The sequence below is a fragment of the Solenopsis invicta genome, chromosome 3, assembly GCF_016802725.1.
Source record: "Solenopsis invicta isolate M01_SB chromosome 3, UNIL_Sinv_3.0, whole genome shotgun sequence".
In the NCBI taxonomy this organism is placed as follows: Eukaryota; Metazoa; Arthropoda; class Insecta; order Hymenoptera; family Formicidae; genus Solenopsis; species Solenopsis invicta.
This window is the reverse complement of record NC_052666.1, coordinates 21,228,572-21,251,500: the sequence shown is the minus strand read 5'-3', so window position 1 is coordinate 21,251,500 and position 22,929 is coordinate 21,228,572. Positions and strand designations below refer to the sequence as shown.

The 22,929-nt window shown below is 41.9% G+C and overlaps 1 protein-coding gene across 3 annotated transcripts in view; it reads left to right on the top strand.

The window, feature by feature from the left end:
- The window catches only part of LOC105196693 (ephrin-B3), a 568,116-nt gene that overhangs the window by 410,596 nt on the left and 134,591 nt on the right, over positions 1 to 22,929 (top strand). The window lies entirely within an intron of this gene.

The following is a 22,929-nucleotide window of genomic DNA, read 5'->3' as shown; positions in this document are numbered from 1 at the left end:
AGAAGAAATTAAAATGTGAGGCAAAACGTTATTGTACAATTAGATAGGTATTCAATAGAATAAAAATTAGAAATACTGTAGATGCTTTCGAAACTGTTTATTATATACAGAATTCATAACAAACGAAAATAACAAATAATATAACATATTATAAATTATACAGATAAAGATTTTCTAGTATATCTTAATACCAATATTTATATATAAAATAATCGCAATATCGTGATTGAAATAATAAAGATCCGTTACAGTCCTTGCTCTCATGAACGAGCATGCGAGCATTTATACAATAGCTATTTCCTTATGTGGAACACCAGGATAAGCCGTGTAAACGACTTGCGATTACAACTGACAAGTCGTTATTCCCTCTTCCGCGAGTATCAAATAACGAAATGTTATAAAGACTATAATTAACAATATTCCGACTACGAGGGAGGAAGAAAGGACACTTTATATAAAGCTTATCGTAGACTTGATTCCATTTGTAAGTAGATATAGATCTAACGTTCCGAGTAAATTAAGGAAGCTACTTTTAAAACTGCTTCTTTTAGAATCGCGCTGATGTCGCGTGAATATTTTATTCTGTCATTATATTCCTTATCGAACAAGTGAAATGTTAGAGATTTAAATGAAATGTAGAGATTTAAATTTGATTTTACAGGTGTACTTATTTTTTTATAGCTTAAAACTTGGAAAATTATATAACTTAATAAAAATAGCTGCAGAAGTTATTAGAAGCATTTAACGTTTTAAATATAATAGAGGTTTCTCAGTCACTTAAGAATTTCTATTAGATATACATAAATCAAATTAGGTAATAAAACATATATTTTCTTTTTATACATATTTATACATCTGTCAGGCATAATTATTTAAAAAGTAATAATTGAAAATGAATGCAATAACATTTTCCTTTTTGAAATAAAATGATGGTTGGACAAGAATCAGAGTGAATGCAAATCATTCGGCGTTGCTGCCTTCTTTTTGACCGCCACATAAGAACGGGCGCATTGTTCTTCTCGAGGTGTTATTACCACCCATGGCAGGCATGGCCCAGGAGGAGGCGAATTAACAATAAATAATAATGATAATAAAATGTCGGGGAATGCTGCAGCCTCATTATTAACCTAAGTATTGATTGTGAGACCGGGACTGGCGATCACAAACGATAAGGCTCTTCTCTCGCTTATTTCTTCCTGGAAGGGTCCTCGTATCCTGCGCGCGGGCTATTCCCTTAGGGCCCGGCCAGGATCAGCCACCCAACGGTGGCTCCGACAGAACGAAATCTCGATTCCTCTACGTCAAGCCGCGCAGTTGGGGTTAACGTGGCGACCTGCCGCCACCTTTCTTCGGTTTTATTAATACTCAGTAGGTGGCCATCGGGACAATAATCGTCCATGATTACCGCCGAAGGACCTTAGAAATAATGTCGCATTATAGTGATATACAACGGGAAAGAATCCCCGCTTTGCGTAATATCTTAGAGAAACGAGAACGTAATTTTCCGTTATAGCATGGAAGAACGACAGACATACTTGCAAGAGGTCTCAAATGACAAACGAAATGTTTCGTTGAAGGGATATGTCATAAAATGTAGCGATATTAAGCTTAGTTGCGCCGGAAATAGGGGTGAAGCTCGCAAGATACAATTCTTTATTATTTTGTTAATATTTATATTATTTTCTGTGTATATAACATAGCGTAATTTAAATTTTCTTTATTAAATTTGTTACCAAGTAGAGAATTAATTAGATAGGTTACAGATTGTTTTTTTTATATATAATAGTGATGAATAACAGAATTGCAATAAAAGGCGATTCTAACGATCGATTTTCCACGCTGTCGGATCGCGAGCGAGTCTCCTCGTGTGCAATAAAGCGTGCAAATGTCTGGTTCCGTCCGATGTTTCGGCAGCTCCCTTTTCAGACGTCGTCGTGCGCCTTTCTTTCGCGAATCCCCTTCCCCAAGGTAACCAGGAATAAGAAAGTGCGTTGGACCGGACGAGACGGCACAGGAGAACAAATTCGTATTCGTACCTGCGTACGACGAAGATAGAAAGAAAAAAGAGAGAGAGAGAGAGAGAGAGAGAGAACGGCAAAGACTCGCGGGAAGAGAGGAAGATGGATAAAGAGAGGACGAAAGGCGTTCGAATGAGAGGTCTCGAAAGAAACCAATTGGAGTCGAAGGGTTTAAAAAAGAAGGACGCGCCGAGGAAGAACGGGCTGATAGAAAAGAAGGAGCGGCGGAGGAAGAGGTGATAAATGGGAATGAGGATTGCTTGGCAAAGTGCGAATGGCCCGCGAGCGAGGATATAGATGGTAGGATGGATGGATGGACCGGCAGGAGCGTATGGACGGACGGGCATTGCATCGGACACCGCCGCCGCGTTGTGTCTGCACGAAATCCGAATGTATTCAACGTGCAGCGCGAGAGGTTTCTTTTTATCCTTCTCTGTCTCTTCTGAGACGGGCTAATCCTCCCACCTGTGCGTTTTTACTACCGCACTTGCCTTTTCATACGCGCCTTCTCTTCGCATCATCCCACCAGTGAGCAGTCAGTCGAGGCTTTTGAGCCGCGGGGGGTTTATTTCTGCTGAGTGTTCGCCGTCTACGAGACTGCTTTTCCAAGCGCGGCTGTTGGAAATCGCGAATTTAATCGAGCTGTACACTCAGAGACGATTATACCGTTTATTTCGTGAGAACGATGTGAATAATGTTTCGAGAGAAAAACGGTGATTTTCAACAGAACTTTTGACTTTTCGCAACAAATTCTCATTTGTGTCAAATAAATGATCATTACTTCGAATATTTTAACAGATCCTTTTAACAAAACCTCTCTATGATACTGTAAAGATAACAGGAAGAAGATAAAAAAATATAATCATGCATCACTTTAAATACTTAAACAAGGCGACAGGCTCTGTCGGCCTGGATATTAAAAATGTACTCGAAAATTTATGTTAATCTTCGAGCGAGATGGTATGTGTTATATTTAAATATCTACTGCCTCGCGCTCTCGCAACAAATACGGCACATTAATAAAACGCGGACGTCTTACTTGTCGCGTGAACGCGAGGCACCGGCGAAATATCATGCTTCGGGCAATCTGCATACATTTAAGGCGTCCACACCCGAGTTGTCAGAGGCGGTGCGCGCCAACATACCCCGAGTAAATCGACGGCCATTCAGTACCACGCGAGGGGCCCGATGGCCGACATAATCGATTCCTTTATTCGTGCGTGCGGGAAACAAATGGCCGACGCCATTCAGACACAAAGTAGCCCGTGGCCGCAAAATGGCTTCTCCTCCTTCGAGACGCAACTGTCGGGGGATATTAAAATTATGTAAAACGCGGAAGACCATCTCGTGCATCGGCACGCAAACAAGATCCTACGAAAGAAAGAGAGAGAGAGAGAGAGAGAGAGAATGAGAAAAGAGAAGAAGGGATAAGGAGGGACTCGCGAAAGGACCTTCGAAATTGCTTCGTTACCTTAACGAAGCGACTTTTCAACCTTGACATCATTAGCCGATTGTTCGTCTAAATCCAGCCGAGTACGCGCGCTCGGGTATTTATCTTCTTGGCGCAAGATGTATCGGCCGACCGGGCCTTATAGTAGGCCTCGCGTCTATCATCTGGTGCCGCGACAGAGAGATAGATAGAAGCGGAGAAGGTGGACGCGGGAGAAAGAAGCCACCGGTGAGAGCAGGCAAAGAGAAGAGCTTCTCGAATAGAATCGGGCGGGATTCCCCCCTCGGTTCGTTCATCGATCCGAGATTCTGTGGATGCGCTCTCGCTCACCGGAGCGAGATACAACCGCGAGCGTTGATTGGTAAAACGAATAATCGAGCGAGTCGGGCAATAAGAGACGTATTTATATCTCTCAGGGATGGACGAGAAGACGGACGGGAAGATGGACAGACGGACTGACTGACGGACGAACGAAGAAGCAGTCGGGAAGAGAAGACTACGGCCACGAGTACTAATGAATCCGATTGTTCCCCGTGAATCGAATTGTTAATGAATTATGTCGTTACGTGCACCTACGTTTTAAAGCGATATACGCGCGTTACCTTCGCGTTCCTGTGTATAAGAGCGTGTCGACATTGTTTCTCGTATCACTCTCTGTCGGCTGCCTTTCGATTCTCGCCGATCGCACTTTATTTCGCTCGCCTGTCTGTTCTCTTACCTTGGAAATCAGTTCGTTTGAAACAATACGGCACAGAGATCGCGATTATCTAATAATATCTAATCAGCGATCGATCGCCATACGCATATGCGTATATGGGCAATGAATTCACGTCAGCATTGAGTTATGTCAAGCGAATGGCCTATTCTTATATGTTATCAAAAGTATCTATCAATCTGCAAGTTTTAGAATAGGAGAAAAACGCGTTTCTTTTTAAATATACATAGATATTTAATAGCTTAGATAAATTCACATCGTGGCACGAACACTTGACAAATATAACAGCAAAGCTTTCGTCCCAGTGAGGAAGCCATTATGAACCGCCGTTAAAATGCGAAACTAATTAATGACGGCTGTTGCGACGCATATTAGTTCCCTCGAGCAGGAAACAGAACTTTGAAAAGCCGCTCGTAAAGCTCGCGATTCGCGATTTACAAGCGGCTTGACAGGCACAATAGAAGTCGAGCTCCGCTGGTCGTCGTCACAGACCGCGAAAGAAGACATAGCGTTCTCTCTGACGTAAAACCCAGCTTGGCCAACGGGAGCTCACGGAGGCAGTTTGTAATTAAAGAAACGGTACGTCGATAGAGGCTGGAGATGCCGAGCGAGCGCGAGAGATGTGAGAGAAGTGAGGATCTCGATCGGGAGCCGAATCTAAGTTCTTGATGCGGTTCACGCAATTCCTGTCGACATCATCGATGCGTGGCCGAAGGTACTTAAGACGGACAATGCCGGTCGTTCAACGGCTCCGCAGAAAGGGCCAATCCGATCTAATCTCCGCGGGTCTTCTATTGGGCCATCGGTCCGCTCGGACGAACAGCTCTCGCCGCCGCATAGCTGATCGAGTTTCGAGATCTCGTCCTCTGACCGGGCCATTGTCAGCGAGAAAAAACGTTAACTTTTTTATCGCGGATATTGGCCTGTACGTAGATATTAACCTCATCGACGCAGATAAGTATCGCTCTCCGAAGCGTATCACGTCTTGAAGCTCTATTGTGTCTCATACCTCTCCACTCGCTTATATTGAGTATTGGAAAAGAATCAACGCGAGTGATAGAAACGTGACAATCTGACTGTACAATACAACTCGTCTGTCTGTTTGATTATTATCATTTCATACAGATGCGGCCAATCAATACTGACAAAGATATCCACATAACTATTTGTATAGCAATTTCTCGGATTAATAAGAGAGATTATTGTATTTAAGAACTGTACATTTCTTCAATTGTTACAGAAAAATTATTCAATTACTAAGAAACACTTTACTATTGCGATAATCTTTGTAACACGTTTCAGTGGCTTCACCTTTCCATAGACTTGATAAATCCTGTCGCGTGATCAGAACTCTGTCGCTAAATCTCGCTAGATCAGAGTGCATAACGAGTTATTGCTATAAAGGACATCAAGCTCCTTAACTTTTCGGCGCACGTAAGGGTATTAATTTCAGGCTTAAGACCGGCTTACCGCGGGCATAAAATCGTTACAGGTCGAACCCATCTTGGTGCAGTAGCCATCGCATTCAGGTTACCTCGACTCTTAACCTCGTTGTCGTGTCACATCGAGATAGAGTCGTAAAAGGCGAGCTAGGCCATGGCGACCAACCGCTTACATATAGAGTGTGTAAAGGGAGCGCCAGACAGGAATGTGGAATGAAGTTTGACTTTACGATCGAGTATATATCACGCTCGCGCGGAGCTCGGAAGCCGATTAGTGGGGGATAACTTAATTCACGGATTCAAGACGCGCTCGATACATCGCCGCCGTTTCGTCCCTCCCCCCCCTCTTCTCCCCGCTGGATTTCGTACCGTCCGCGTAGTTTACGTAGTGCGCTGCGTTTAGAGACTAATTTACGGCGCCCGCGCGGCTAGTTACTCCGTCATACTTTATCGGTCGGAAACACGCTTGAATTACGACCAGCAAACTTGGATTGCCATTTCACACGGGGCGACGCCAGCTGCCTTTTAATCGAGACGCATCGACACGTTCGTACCTGAGCGCGCTTTAATTGCAGGTCCGAGAGGACGGCTAACGTAGTTATACGATTTCCAATTTGCTTCCGATCTCTCCACGCTCGGCGGATATTTCCTCGGTCGAATAACGCCGCGAAGGGAGCGCATCGAAGCCGCTCGGCAAATTGATACTTGGGTTTTTTGCACGGTCATCCGCGAGACAAGTGATAATTATAATTATCTGCCGACGATAGGCATCACCGCTCGTCGTACTTGCGCTCATAATGAAGTTAATGATTCAATTTTGATAACGATCGCGTCTTACTCTGTAGCAGATACAAAAGCGACTTCTTCTTTGCATTCCTCAAATTTGTATAAGGATCCAGTTATATGAATTTCCGACATTACTATCATCATACCTGAAAGTCTAATCGCGTATTCGTTTCGCGCATTATCGCTTCGCGATAGCTTGCCGCTTCCATCGTTCAATAAACCAGCACTTTTCTGACAGTAACGCAAGAATTATGCTAACAACGGCGCGGGTTTCGTGATTTGGCCCAACATGCATTTATACGATGCAGCGTAAAGAAGGGATAAAGGGCGAGGGTAGTTCATCGACGCTAGAATCAGCCACGGTCGAGCCACGGACGGTCCATTCAGACTCCCGCAAGCTAACGTTTTGCAATATTTATAAGCCACATTTCAATAATATTATTCCGAGTCGTTCGGTTTCGTATCGCGCGAATGTTCGGACCAGTCTACTCGACGAGATCTAACGCTGCGGAATTTCAAATGGTCAAGTGATGATTTCTTAGATTATTTTGGATGGCGTAAAAAGTGCGATCGTTGCATCGACGCACGCTTTGTTTATAGTTGTAATTTTTCAATTTTGCATGTTGAAAGCGTTAGCGAACAGCACCGTGGATAATTTATGTTCTCGAAACGCAAATTATACACGCAGCGAGAATGGAAACGTTTAATGTGCAATATGTAACCACGTTACACGATCGCGTTGCAGAACATGCCTCGAGGATACCGCTGAGATATTTTCGTACATTCACTCTACGTTGCATCCGGCACCGGATGCAGAGATGCGCGTGGATATCAGAACCTTGCTACATTGCTAGGAACATGGTTCGATATTAATGCAACACGTTCCAAACGTACAGCGACTGAATCAATATCTTATGTACACGCTATTTGAGCATTGGCATTCTGAACTTGTAACGTAGAATAAAATGTAACATAATGAATGAGATCGAAAAATTTGAATTTACAGTGATCAAGCTGCAATAACAAATTAGTAAGTTATAAGTGCATTAATATTAAATATTATATTGTAATTTTTTTTTAATACTTTTTGTATTATTATTTTATTATAGTATTTATGCAAGTAATTATTTCTTTTAACGATATTTGAATTCGAATACGTAATTGATTGGTTGATTGATTGATTGATATACGTCACGCTATTAATTCTGCTGCGATTTAAACGTATTTTGCCTTTTTCGGATCGAGAGCAAAGTGATATACTACACATTGAACATGTAATTCTTGTAACGAAAAATCGCAGCGTAATCGCTTATTAATTAATTTGATACAAGATTAATTAATTTAATAAATAAAATATTCGATATACAAATAGTTTATAAGGCAGTGAATATTTTATAAACGTAAGCTAGTTGGTACATATACCTCGGCACACGTTTTTTGTACTATATGTTTACATATTAAGTATCTTGTTGTCATTTGCGCGACGATGTTCAATCTAGCGAATAGCGGCCTGACCTGCTTAATATATTTTTGTACTTACCTTTCGAAATGCTATTACGGTACTGCATCAATTAAATATCGCAAATACGGATTATTTTCAAGTACAGCGTTGTGTTTAATTAAGACCGTGTTTAATTAGCATGTACACAATTAACTCTTTTAACTTCTTAATTTATCGTTACAACTTTAGTTTAATTCACTTTTCAAGTATCATTGCAGTAGAATTTGAAATCTACATTTGATCTCTTTACATATCTCTTTTAAAACTTAAATATTTTAACTACAGAGAACTACAAGAAAACGATATTTAAATTTTCTTAATACATACCTGTTACAAGCCTCAAGAAAATAATAACACATTTTTTTGCAATTACACAGTACATTTTATTCAATTAAAATTGTTTTAATTTATTAAAATAATGCATTGATTCTTTTAACACTCCAATTGTATCTTAACCTATTCATTTATGTTATTTGTTTCTTTTCGCTGTTATTTATTATATATAACTACAAATAAATGCCGAAGAGACTTTGCTGCATAATTATATATAATATTATTCAATATTTGTGTAACCGCGATGCGCAACCGCAAGCGGCTATTTGAAATCGAATCCTTTGCGACACACGTGCTCGCATATTTCTCTCGCTGACTTTAATGTGAAATAAAGTCGACGCGCAAACGAGAAAAGATCGAATACGGGTGAAATTTACGGCGGGCGAGATGCGTTTTGCGCACACGTGGTGCCGAGGCGCACGAGGTCGAATGTGTCGGCTCTTCATACACGCCTTCGCACGATGCGCGAACAAGTGCGAGAGGATGGTGCACGCGTCCCGCCTTGAGATAGAACGTGAGAGATGTTCAGGTAGTTCCCCGACCCGCGAATACGTTAGGCAGATTACGTATTATGATGCTCTATTGTATACAAATACGAATACCTACCGTGCGCTGCATGGGCATGGACACGGAGATAGCTTTGTTCCGCGGAAATGCACCACCAGCGTAGCGAGAACGGGCTTTTGAGGCTTCTGTTTCACTTCAGAGCCGGTTTTATTTAGGAAAACCGCAGGATCCATTAAGAACGAACAAGGAAGTGTTACCTTTCTCTCGCGGGGAAGAAAGTAGAAAAATAGAACGCTTATTTATTAATGCTTGATGGCTTCATTAAGCTTTAAAATAGATGTAGTTATAGTAGACAATTTTATCTGCATTTCAGTGCAGAATAAACAAATAGATCATACATAATTTATATGACCAAGTTAAAACTGGTTTTTCGAGTTCTACGTAAGGAGATTTGCAGTAAAGTTACGTAACTTATTGAACTGTCTCATTCGCGATAAATTGCACATTTTCTTGTGTCAAGAATATATACAGCTTTATCATACTTGATTATGTAGCATATGGAATATCAATTTCAGCTTATAGCAAAAAATGCGGTTTCATAATGAATATCATTTCTCACCAATTGATATCGCGAATGCGCGTTAATCATTGTACGCTGCACCGCGCAATTACACAGCTCCGGGAGATTTCTGAAAATTATATCTCTTCTTTGAATCGACCACCCCACGCTCATTCCTATTTCTTTATTCCCGTACGCGTATATGATTCATGCGTAGGAACCGACCCGTAAATCATCGGAGTGCGCTACCGCTCGTTACAAACTCTCATCTTTCAACTCTTCCGTTTCTTCTTCATCGTCGGCCGTTTCTCTTTCCCTCGCTGCGATCCGATCGAAATTTCGAGGGAGTCGTTAAATCATTCGTGGCCCACGGTGTCGATCGGCGCATTTTTCTCTCAACCTTTCGCCTTCTAATTTCGGGCGTTATGACAGGAAAAATAAGTTGAGATTAAAAAGAAAAACGAAAAGTTAGTCCAATTAATCGTCATGCACTTGTACGAAATTAATATAATATTATTGTATTAAGTTGAAAAAAATATATATTTCAGAAATTTTGGAAAAATTATTTTTAAATTTATTTTAGAAATCTAAAAACAAAACAGTTTAGCTTCCTTCACTAATTAAATATATCAACATTTAATTTAATGGCTGCAGTAAAAAATTAACGACATAAAAAATTAATATTGTATGTGCATTAGTGACGAAAAAAGCTTTCACTTTTATTTCCTATGGGACTCATGGGAGTAAATGGTCGATGGCGACATTTTCGATTCTCTACCCTACGTCTTAATTTAATGGTGCGGAAGTTGTCGTTTTCCTAAAACATGTACACAATGCTCTCTCTAGTCAAGCAGAAATTCGTCCAACATAATTATTTAGATTATATTTTTATGGGATTACGTAATCTACGCGCATACTCGCTAATTTATTAAGTCACTAATGCAGATTTATTCGCAGGATTTTACGTTCTGTGCCTCCTGTCTCTCATTTTTTAGTATTTTATAAAATTATTATTGTTATATTAAGAGAAATCTCTACATAAAAAAAACATACTCAGACTGAAAAACTCGCCTACAAAGATGCAGCTGATAAAATCATTCTCACCGTGAACATTCTAATAAAGATATTTATACTGATTTGAGTAATATGCGTCACAATAAGTAGGTTAATCGGTTTTTGTACAACTGATCGGGACAGCATTGGCGATCAGGATATCAGCGAAATCGATATCTGATTACGAGAGAGACGTCTTGTGCGAACGAAGCATGTCGCGCGTCCAGATAGCCGTGCCCACCCGAGATCTCACACCCCATATCATCCGGTCCCTCTTCCTCGTGTCTCCCGGTGATTCCGCTATCCTCCCTTCGTCTTTGTGCCCGTGTATCAGCTCTGCTACTAATAATAACAGCCGCTTTGCAAGTGTGAAATAATTACTTGGAATGGCATCCAAACCAGTTTCACCGGAGATTAGCATAAGTGATCGAAATGATCAATGGGCCCGTGGCCTCCGCGCGACGTGACTCTCTTTCTCTCTTTCTGTCTTTCTTACTCTCTTTCGTCTTCCTTCTCGACTTCCTCACGAGCTTGCGGTCGCTTTGCTCGTACACCGAGCGCATATTATTCTCGCTTCCTAGCTGCAGGTAGGAAGAGGATACCACCTCTCTCTTAAGGTGGGTGACTTACTGTGGTCCTCTCGCGCATAATGTACATACTCACGTACGTACCTGCGCGGATCGCTAATACAACCGACAGGATTTACGATTGCGGAGTACGTCATGCTCGGTCGCCGCACCACCGATCGTCGTCATCCGCTCACTCAAGACTCCCCGAGGATACTTTCTCTGCCATAGATGCTTATAATTATTCTTCCCGTGAGTTTGCGGGGCGTTTTTTTCGCGACGACCCCCCGTAGATTATCCGGGTTGCGCCTCGTGTCCGTGAGTGATGTGGGAAAGTCTACCGGGCTCGATGATCTCGCTGTTTAGTAGCAACTAATGTGCAATTAGTCCGCGCTTTAGAAAAATGGATAAACCAACGGTTTATAATTGCGAATATATACAGGGTGCTTTATAACATGTGGGCATAACTTCAAAAATAAATTCAGAATACAAAAATAACATTAAATGTTTTATATGCATTATAGGTCAATTCAGTTCGGTTATCGAGACATAGATAATATTATAACAAGTCAAAAAATCCCAAACATATATAATTTTTATTATTTTATTATTTTATTAGGTGAATATTACTTATTGAAAATTTTATTGAACACGTGCAAACTAATTGGCAGCATTCTATGATACAAAAAATAATAGCATGTTTACAAGTAGAAAATAAACATTTTGAATAAATAATATAATTAGAAAATTATAAAATTATCTATATCTCCGTAACTTAACCAAATTTACTTACAGTGTATATGAACTTTTGTCAAAAGTTTTATTTTATTGTGCAGCAGGTTCTTTGACTTTCTAATAATCTTACATTATTGTTAAAGATAATTTCGGAAAAATTTTAAGGATTGATTAACCAATAACTTTAATGTACGCCTTGGTTGGATATTTTCTTTCGTCTTGCTAACATTTTATAAATCAAACTTCAGATATTGAGATATTGAGATTTATACCCTTGTTAAGAACTTGAATTTTGAAAATGCATGCTGTTGCATGCTCGCGTTTTCAGAACGCATAACTTATTCCTTTTACTCGCCGGATCCTTTGCTTGCGCGTAATGTTTGTACCTGATGTAGTTACTTACAATCGGTGCTGCAACCGGCGGGATTTACGAGCACAAAGTCTGCCGCGTAGCCGATTGCACTACATTACTGGTAGTCATTTACTGCACTCCCTTCAAAGGAAAACTTTCCCTCGTGTCGTGCGACGACGAATGAGACGCCTTATATTTATTGACGGTAAATCCAAACTTAAACGCAATGTAAACTTCAGCAGGTGTTCATTGAAGCGACTTCATTTCCCACGAGCCAAACGCGCATTACGACGGTTAACAGTTGTTTCAAACAATTAATTTAACTTTTAAGTGCTCACGTACCTCTTTGTACCGTCAAAAACGATACTTGATTATTCAGTACAACTTGTAATTAGAAATTTAATTAGAATTTTAAAAAGCAAAATACGAAGTTGAATATCTAAAATGTTTGATGTTTCGTTATTATTGCGTATTTTCTTTCGGAGGAATATAAAACTGCCACGTCAAAAAGCTTACATAAATCTCTTGTAATAAATTGATGAGATTTCTTTTCAAAGAATTAAATATCCCAGCGACTTAATTCACGCAGGAAATAGATGGCATCGTCGACCTTCGTCGATGGCGGCCCGTTCGGGGCAATTTTTCTTCTTTCGTTCGTCTAGCGCTCGCTGAATGCGCACGGGGCCGAATTTTGACGAGGCCGTGATATATATTCGAGTCGACGTGGCACATCGTTACAGAAACGCACAATCTTGACTCAAGGGAGTATTTATTACAAGTAGATGCTGATGAATGACGCCACGCATTAGGCGCGCGCGAACGATCGTCAGGCCCGGAAATTAGGACAATGGGCGAGGTACGGCACGTTGTGCGTGGCCCGGGGCCTGGGGCCATCCTCGATGACGATTAGCGCGCGTGGATATGATGTCGAGCGGTACACGAGTCCTCTTCTTGCGGACAGGAAACCGAAGAGGACAAGGCAACCTTTCTTTCGGCCCCGGCGATACCGTTGCTCACGAGAGCACGCTGTCGTCAATGCCACTCTGTTCGCTGGCTTCTCCTTACATCGGTCAACCGGCGTTGTGTATATACGCAAATGTACAACGAGCTCGAAACAGCAAACGGAGAGAAAGAAGGAAAGAAAGAAAGAGAGAAAGAGAGAAGAGTCTGACCGACGCTTGATTTTTAACCCGCATCCTTAACGGAACATCCACGTTCCGCGATAAATCTCTCTGTGAGCTTCCCAAGAGAAAGAGAGAGAGAGAGAGAGAGCTCGACTCGTCTCTCGAAAATCATCCTCGTGCCACTGTAATAAATCGAGGCGGATCGGAAGAGGGAGAAGGAGAAGATGAGCCTGAGGTTCGCGGTCTTGCATTTTATCCGTTTCTCCGTTTACACCGAGGAAAATGGGCGTACGCCGTCATCCTTCTCCGTCGCGAATGTTTTGCGGCGCCCTCGTATTCGCGGTGATTTTTGCATGGCGAAGGTCTGCGATCAAAACGTTAATCCAAAGACTGTGGAGAGTTTTAAGTTACGATAAGCGTGAAATACAAACGGCCGATGTGCAGCACTGTTTTCCCCCAATATAGCAATGGCATTCAAAAGAAATCTGTCCGTCATAAAATTTATATCGCTGCACGAGTACGATCAAGCTAACAGCACGAGGCGAACGAGATTGGCGACTAATAAGATTTTCGTAAAAATTTCAGAATCATAATAGCAGGGATATCGCGCTTCACGTATGCTGATAAATTCGTCACTTTTCGCATCGTCCGATCATAACCGGCGCATTTCACGTGTTTTCAACCCGTTTGCCGGGCGTATGACAGTAATACCCCATTTCATGAAATATAATAACGAGACGGCATTCAGGCGGGAGCCATCTCGCCGATATCTGAATAATGACGCGGATATAGATCGCGCAACGTATCGTTGGATTAAATCGAAAATTGGCCGCTCCGCGCTGTACCGATTCTACCAAATCCTGCCAGCTTGGATACAACGATACGATAAAGTCCTTTTTCGCGGTTCGGATTTAAATTAGCCGGTGGCGAACATTGAATAGAGCGAGCATTATCTCCGACATTGCGGTGCCCCGTAATCCGCAGCTAATCGTCGCTCGAGCGAATAGAGCGACGCATAAACGCTCACAATGGCCGGATCATTAATTCGCGTTTAATGATTGGCATTGACGAGCATTTATTCCGCGCGCGACCGAGTCGGATTGGCGTTGCTGTAATTCCGCTCGTAGAATCGACGATGCTTAAGAGTGACGCTTGTAACGAGCCAAAAACATGGACTGATACAAATTCATAAGCGGCAGGACGACCGCACAGCGCGTACATATTCCCAGTCGTTATGGTTGCGCGGATAGGATAACGCCGCATGTGAACAATGGCAAATCTGTAATAATCCTGCGTGCGCGTATTGTACGCGTGCATGTGCGCGCGCGCGTATCCTCTACAGTACATTTAACGTTAATATCAGTGTTGAGCGAAGTGAAATTGAATCTTTTAGTGGGTTTATATTTAATATCCCGTTTGATTTTCGAAAATTTCATTCCGCGTCGTCGCGTAAATTATGAAAATTTACGAAACGTTTGATGCGAGGTGAGCCAATACGCGCGACTACCGCGACCGCGTCCAAAAATTCATTTCTGCGAAGGAACTGGGCCGAAGTGAAAAATGCCAACAGTGGACCGCGTATGGCGATCGTTACTCAACGGAGCGTTAAGTTTAAGAGCGTTCGTGCGCAAACGCAGTATACTCACGAGAGTTACGGTCTACCTGGCGCAAGATCTCGAAATTCCTCGCCGAGGACACGGAAGCGACCTCAACGGCAACTGGCCCCGGTCTGTGTGCATACTATTATCCCCGGCGCGACGGTCTCGTCCTCGTGAAATGACGGTCTGAAAAAGTCATGTTAAGCTGGGTGAGAAAGTGTTAGCTTCTTGCTGATGAAACGAGCAGTCGGAAACGATTCTGGACAGCGGCGGCTCCGCGAGTTCAATGCGCCTGCTCGCGTTCTCACGACCTGAAGGATTGTCCGACAATATCTCGAACGAACAGCATTTATGACAAATATCACCACATTATAATCGCGATTACGAACGTTTGCATGACGTTATAATGCATCTTGGCACTACTCGAGATAACAGAATAAAAGAAAATTATGATTTAAAAATTCATTCTGTGCTAAATTAAGAGTTAACTCTAAAATTGTTCACAAGATTAAATGTCACAATTATTCCATTTTATATAATATATTTTAAGAATGCTTTTTAGTATATTTTACACGTTTATATTTTACACGTTTTATGTATGCCAATTTATTAAATATTTTATATTCTTGGAGAATATCTTTGTTAAATTTTAAGTTCTTTCTAATTTTCCTAAAATTGTTACGTTCACATTATAATTTCATGATTTTGCTATGGAAACGTGCACTGTAGCTAATACAGACATATTATTCTAATGTACATAATCCTTCCTCTCTGGCAAGTATGGAAGAAAGATAAACGAACTTTAACACTTTGCCTTTCCATGTACGGTTCCAAGCGAGTTAATAATCTGTTTCTTTTCTTTTTGTTCTAGGTAAGTACGATCTCATGGCAACGTCTACTGAATATACAGAGAGCCTTTCTATCGTCCAAGACGTTATACACAAACGTAAGTGCATTACAAAAACGATAAGATTCTATATAAATATCGAATATAAATTAAAGCAAGTATCCTCTCTGAATCTCATAGAGTGAAACGTCACTCTAAAAGAATGAAAATTGAACCTAATTTTTCGAATAATTTGTCACTCTATTATTAAATAAGAATTTAAAAAGTTCACACTTATAGAGTAATTTTTCAGAAATTTAGAGCGTATCTATAGAAAGTATGAATGACTACTATCTTTTTGTTTCCATTTTCGGAGCCTCGCGTTTAAACCAAAACCACTTGGTTTAACCCAAAACCAAATCGTCGACCCGTTAACTTTCCCCTTCTCTCTCTTCCTTCTGAAGGACTTGCACACTCGCGAATATATAGTTAATACGCCTACGGCGTATTCGCAAACCGTAATCGCAGAGGGAGTCAGCTCTTTTAATGCGGACAAACGCCGATGGAGGAAAATTCAAACGACAAGTATACGATCGAAGTTTGTTAGATTCGAGCGTTATGGGCACTTTAAGTATTAAATTAGCTAAATCTTCGAGGAATGCCGAATGCGCCGGGGAGAGAACCGTCGAGAGTGCGCCAAGCACTCTCCCCGCGTCGGCACTCTTATCTCTACGGCCGGCAAAGTTTCAGAGGCTCCGCCGCTCTCTGTATCGCGCGCTATTAACCAAGAACCGAAAACTTCTTGGGTGGCTGCCTCGCCCGTTCACCCGCGCCGCCGCGCCACGCGCACATACACGGCATGCACTCGTGTTTCCACGTGCCCCCAGTCTACCCGTTTCATTTACCACCGATTCGACGTATCAACGCCCTTTGGCTACCGTTCACGTAAGACGTATCCCGAATTCCTGCCGCATTCCGTCCCGATGCGCCCGCCGTCGCCGCCGCCGCCGCCGCCGTCGGCTCCGATCTCGCAGTCCGAGACGCAGGTCGCGCTATCACGGGATAAGTCGACGAACACGAGAAAAATAAAAGTAAATGCCTTCGAGAACTTATGTCGCTCACCCTTCGCCGTACCTCTAACACAAAATTACAGATTCGGCCGCGCATAAACTGCAAAATAACAATTAAAACCGTGTTACGTCCACGGCGTCCGCGATAAGCGAACGAGGGATGTTTATACAGAAAGCTGACGAGGCTATTTGAAATGTCGTCGTACTTTTAATGCTTTAGCGTAATGTTTTGTTGAAACTTCTCGAATTGCAAGAGAGTTACGATTTAATTCACAATGCACGGTCTTCGTAACGTTATTATGTCACGAGGCACACTTTGTTAGACTAGAGCTATAAAGCAAAAGATTACAAATGGATCCGTGGGGTCTTTTAATCCGTCTGCGGCTCAGTGTTGTCTTAGCTGCACAAGCTACTCCTTATACGGTTCGTTAAAAGTACCAGCGTGAGATTGTAATCGCAAACGAGTTTTCCCGAAAGAGTTTCGCGGGCACTGTTACCGCGGAATAGTTGCGAAACGTCGCGATATCGCCGTAATTGAGCGAGTTCGCACGCTCGTTTGTCTCCCTGCGCGCACGGACAGAGCCGGTGCATCGGCCGCGGCGGCGGCGGCGGCGGCGGCGGCGGCGGCAATTAATAATACCGCGTGTCCGTCGAGAAAGCCGAAAGTCCCTGGTGAAGCCCCTGCGAATGGTAAATTGTGGCGTGCGGATGGTAAATTGCAGGTCGCGAGTGACAAAGCACGCTCGGCGAAAGATCACATTTTTTTTCATGGGGACGAGCGCGCCCGTTTGCGTCGCTCGCGAAAGAATCGAGAGTGAAGTCATATATGCAGATTATATCGTCCCCCTCTCGGCTTACTTGTCGCCCGTGTTACTGCGCCGACGGTATACGGAACCTGCGCCTCGTGTACATACATTGTGTACGTTTGTTACGGTATCGTTCCTGTCCAAGTTGGAGCGAGCGCTTATATCATCGTCCTCGAAAGAGAGCGCATGTACGCTGCAGCTTGCCGGCCCCGCTGTCCCGTCTCTCTTTCTCTCCTTCTTTCCTCTCGGGCGGATTTCAATGCCGACGAGAGACGTAGGTGTGCGAACGTAAAGGAGAGGGTGCAGAGAGGGAGTGCCTTAAGTCGAGGCTAATGATACGCGATGATATGCGGCATTCGTCACTGTCCGATGTCTGCCTTGATTGCCGCTACTGTTCTCTATCCTTTATCTTTCGCGAGCTCGCAACCGACGCGCGCGCGTACACGCGTCGGAGTGTGCGTAGGGTAAAGAGTAAGGCGCGCTTAATGATAGATCCGTCATGAGCAAGTTGCCGTGCGAAAATATTAACGGCGCGGCGCGATTCTCGGTTAATTGACCGATTGAACGATTAATCGAGGCCCATTCGAAATTCTGGTTGCCGTGTCGAACGCACAACACTGTGTTTTTGATATATCTGATAATATCGTTTTGTCACGTAAGATGTTGCGTTATCCTATAATTTATTGATTTATCAGATTTGATTAGAAATATTAGTGTACGTCAAGCTTAAGATACGTATAACATTCGAAAGGAATTTCGAGAGTAAAAGAAAAAATCGAAATGGCAAACGTTCACAGCTTGCTATTAATTACATCCATTCAGTTAAGAAATGTCGTGTAGAACTATGCGTATACACACGGACTGGCATATAATTCTCGATGTAACATGAGTTCGCGCGGTCAAGTAAATAATCACGAAGTTACAAAATAGATCGTGCACACGCGGTACGACCGCTCAAAGCATTGAATCTACAAAATCGAAGAAAAAAAGCGATTCCTCTTTTTGAAAGAAACATTAGAATAATATCAATTTATATTATTTCTGTTAATTTTAATTTGATATTTAAGTACAATTAATTTTATTCAGTTTAGGAATTAAATGGAACATGAATATAATTTATTTTTTAAGAATGATTTTAATTCACTCCTAATAGATATGTCAAGATTGTTTTATGAACGGCTCTGAAATCTAAAGGCTTATGAAAAGCAGTAAAAAAAAAAGCAGTAAAAATAGAGACGGAAGGCTGGAGAGTGAAACTGACAAAAAGTTAGTTTGGCACACTCCAGCATCGGTATCGCGACTCGCAACGAGCAAGCCCAAAACGATCAGCCGTAACTCATCCGACGAGTCCCGTACTCGACGGTTTCGGCCTCGTTTCTCTGTTGTCTTCTGACAGCCGCGTACGGAAAAAGTTAACTTATTCTAAACGTAAAACCCGCCTTGACTTCAGAAAGAAGAGTAACCACATCGTAATCAAAAACGTTGGCGCTACCCACACCGCAATGCGTCAATTTCATTTCAAATACAATTTGAAATTTTAGAACCTTCCGTAAAAATTAATTATTTTATAAATTATCTTATTTTTGTAAAATTTAATTATCTTCTTATTTGCAAAATTAATTCTTATATTTGTAACATAATAAAATTAAATAGAAACATTTTTTTATTTATAAAAACTGATTATATAATTTTCTCTTGAAAACGACAGCGTCATTGCGTACAAAATACAATAAATATGTAGAAATTTTTAAATGTACATGAAAAGAATTTTTCTTAGAATTTATTCTCATAATAAAGGACAACATAAACTTTTAAGAATTTTACTATACTTTTAGTAAAATTAAGTAAAATTTTAGTGACATTTCTTTAAATTTAGAAACGATATAAAATATTTAACAATAGAAGGTGAGTTGGTTAAACTTTATCAAAATTTTACTAAATTTTATTAAAGTTACAGTAAAATTTTTCGAAGGCTGCATTGTTCCACAACTACCATAACTTTCAAAGTAAATTCTGAGAGAAAATTCTTTCTCTGTATAGATAAGAACATATTTATTTAACGTTTTTCAATCTTTCTCAAAAATAGTTCTTATATTGTTATTAAACGACTTTAACAAAATATCCTTAACATTTAATTTTTTCATAAAGAAACTTGTATATTCTTTTAGAAATTATACGTGACATTAACCTACGTTTCTTACTACTAAATTGTACATTCGCGACAGTTAAATAACAAACTTATGTCCCTATTATATTTGCTACGTTGCCTATACTCAGATTCGTTCAACTGTCACTAATATTTCGCAGACACGCAGGAGCACTTTCGCTCAGAATAACCATCGACGCTGCGCGTCGTTGCTGGACCGCGATTAATTAACGTTAATCGCCAAATGAGACGAAAACCAGTTCGCAACGAGTTGCCGCTTGTATCCCTCTTGCGAACGAGCGGACACGTTCTCGCGATATTCACTGCCTTCGCCGTATTTCCAGGATTTGTTGAACGATTCGAGACGACGACTTATCGCGGCGCAGCGTGCCTCTATTATTTCACGGACTATGTCCCACAAATATCTGGCCGTCACGCGATCTCGCGTCGCTTCTCAGTCCTGATTCTCTCCCTTGGATGTACGCCCTCTTCATCTCGGTGCTCGCCGACGACGGTCGGCACGATCGCGGGGCACCGGCATTAATCAATGCTTGGTGCAGAAATTAATATAGCTCGCGGTGCTGTACCATAACGACGAGCAACGAGAGTCGGAGCGAGAAAGAAACGGGGCGGATTTAACGAAACCACGCCGGCCGGCGAGGTGAGGCAAAAAGGAGAGCGCGTTCTCGTCCGAGGCGTGGGCCGCCAAGACGTTCCTGTAAATATAAGCTCGTCCTTCATACACGATGATAGTCTCTGTCGATGCCATATGAAATGTGAGACCTTGCGATATTACGATACATCCATAAGGTCCAGGCCTCCAGTAGATGTCGCATAAATGCATCGTTGCTTCACTTTCCGTCTCTCTTTCTCTCTCTCCTCATCTAAAATATTTCATTCGTACATCAGGGAAATCGAAGAGACACGTTCCTCCTCAGCGAATAGTTCCTCGCCGTTCTCTCGGCCACTCGTTGTCTCCTCATCGTTCTCCGCGTTCATGTTCACGTCGTTCTCCGCAGCGCACGTCTTCTTTTCGACGTTCTGCTCTTCGTCCGTCTCCTCGGGACATTTCCATCCCCGAGCTTTGTCAGGCTAACTGATCGCTGGTCGCGTACGATCGATCGATACAAGTTCGATCGTCTGTAACCAACTTGCAAATCGGATGGAAAAGGGAGGTACTTGTCATCTCGTGCCGGAAGCGCGTGTGCGAGTCTTAGAGTGAGCATTAGATACATTAGACAGATGAATGCATTGTGCGCAAACGAGAAGACGAGTGGAATATCGAAGCAGAGAATATCAAGACGGGTCACGTGCGAAAGTCCTTTGACCTCCTCTCTCTCCATACGTTCATAAAATCCCTAACCCCTTTCCCGCGCTGTCTCGCTCTCTCGCCGTTACTCTCCCGCTCGTTTTATCGACGCGACGCATTACTACGTAACCAATATAGTGACGTTACTTGACGCGCTCTTGTCGGGTCTGAGGTTGTTACGAGCGACGAGCTAATCCTTCGGTAAAGCCGCCTCGGTGATGTCCGGTCGTTATGAACTCTCCTACTGTGTTTCGGTATTTCCTTTATGCCTCGCGAACCGCGTTAGTGACCGGTCTTTACATTTCGCGCACGCGTAAAAGCGGATGTAATAACTTTGCGTACACACGCAGCGGCCACTGCGTTCTATACTATGGAATGGAGGCATATCGCTGTATAGGTACCGGTGTAACGAGCGCAGCATCATGGTCGTCGCCGTTGCAGATTTTCCTGCGGTGTATCCGGGCACTAAATGCTTGAAATCATCAAACCATCATTAACGATTACACCCCGAGACTGTTTGCAATCTACTCCAACTTCATCCAAGTACCGCCGCAATAAAGTTTCGTTCATGATTGTGGAAGCTTGAGATCGAAATGTCCTCTCGAATTCCAGCCACGTTCCCGAAGGTTTGTTGAACTGTAATCGACCTGTTCGCCTTTCGCTAGTTACTGTATTTTATCCCTTCCGAGATGTTCGCTTCTTTACTTATTAAAAGGAAAACTCGGGATACCTTACGAGTTTGTAGATAAGTACGGGCGCTTCTCAAGAATTTTCTACTTTAGTTTCTGTTTAATAAATCAAACATTGAGAAACATGTTCAAATTAGCGTGAAAAAAGTTGTTGCTACATCTTTGGTTTAAACTAATTAAAACTTATTCTTATAAGTTTACAAATAAAGAAGCCGATACACAGAGATTCGTCTTAACTATCAATAAATATTTAATTTAATAACGATATCTTTTACCGTCTCTCTCTCTTTTACTCTCGAACGATCACCATTTTAGAAGATACCGAGAGAAATCGGACGGACCGTCGCAGGAGCAAAGTAACAAAATGACGTGGCGAAAACGACCAAGAAATACGCAAGACAAGAAGGCGGAATCGATGGGGCAGGGCCGCCGGACCGGGGGCAGGGTACGATCGTGAAGAGATCCGCGGGCAGATTTAGCGGCCGCCGCTGACAAGACAATAGCCGTTCCTCTCGTTTTCTGCGAACGCGCATTCCGCGGTCAGGTATGCGCGCTTCACGAAGGAGTTCGGGATGCGCGCGCGTCGCACCCAGGTTCGAGAAACGTCTCCCGTCTCTCGCCTTGCCCGCCCTTGCTTCCTGCGCCTTTTGTCTCCCGTGTGTCTCATCCCCCATAGTCTCGTCCTTTCGCTTTACGCGCGAGGAATGGTCTCCATTCGTCTGTCCTGTTGGACCGACTCCCGCACATGTTTATCGCCGCCGTGAGAGTGACACTTTCGCACGGATGCTGCAGGCGAGAGAATGGGAGGAAAGAAGAAAGGCTTATAGTTAAACGAGGTTCCTACCGAATTCTCATTCAATCTTCGTTCTTTTGATTATTTGGCTTCAATCGCATCTTTTCGATAATAAATATTTTAATCTAGATAAATTGCGATTATTATTTATTATAATATAATTATAATTAATTACATTATGATAAATATAATTATAATTATCGAATACGATAATTATTTAAATACAGATTTTAAGATAATTAATGTAATTTGCATTTATGTTGCAATTGTGTTATTGAATGCCTTTAATATTATAAATTATTTTCCAATTTTACGATAAAAGAAAATGTGAAGCTTTTAACGTCTATAATTTAGAAAATAATGGGAGAATAACAACTAACAACGTAAATGATATTGACAGCCTTTGTTTTGTATAATATTACGTAACATAATTTCTATTTTTCTACATTTTTACCTTACTCTTTTCTTTTAAAATGCCCGCGTCATACATAATACACGATACATGGAAAAAAATTCATTAAATATTTATTATATTGCAAGCTTTCTTGGCC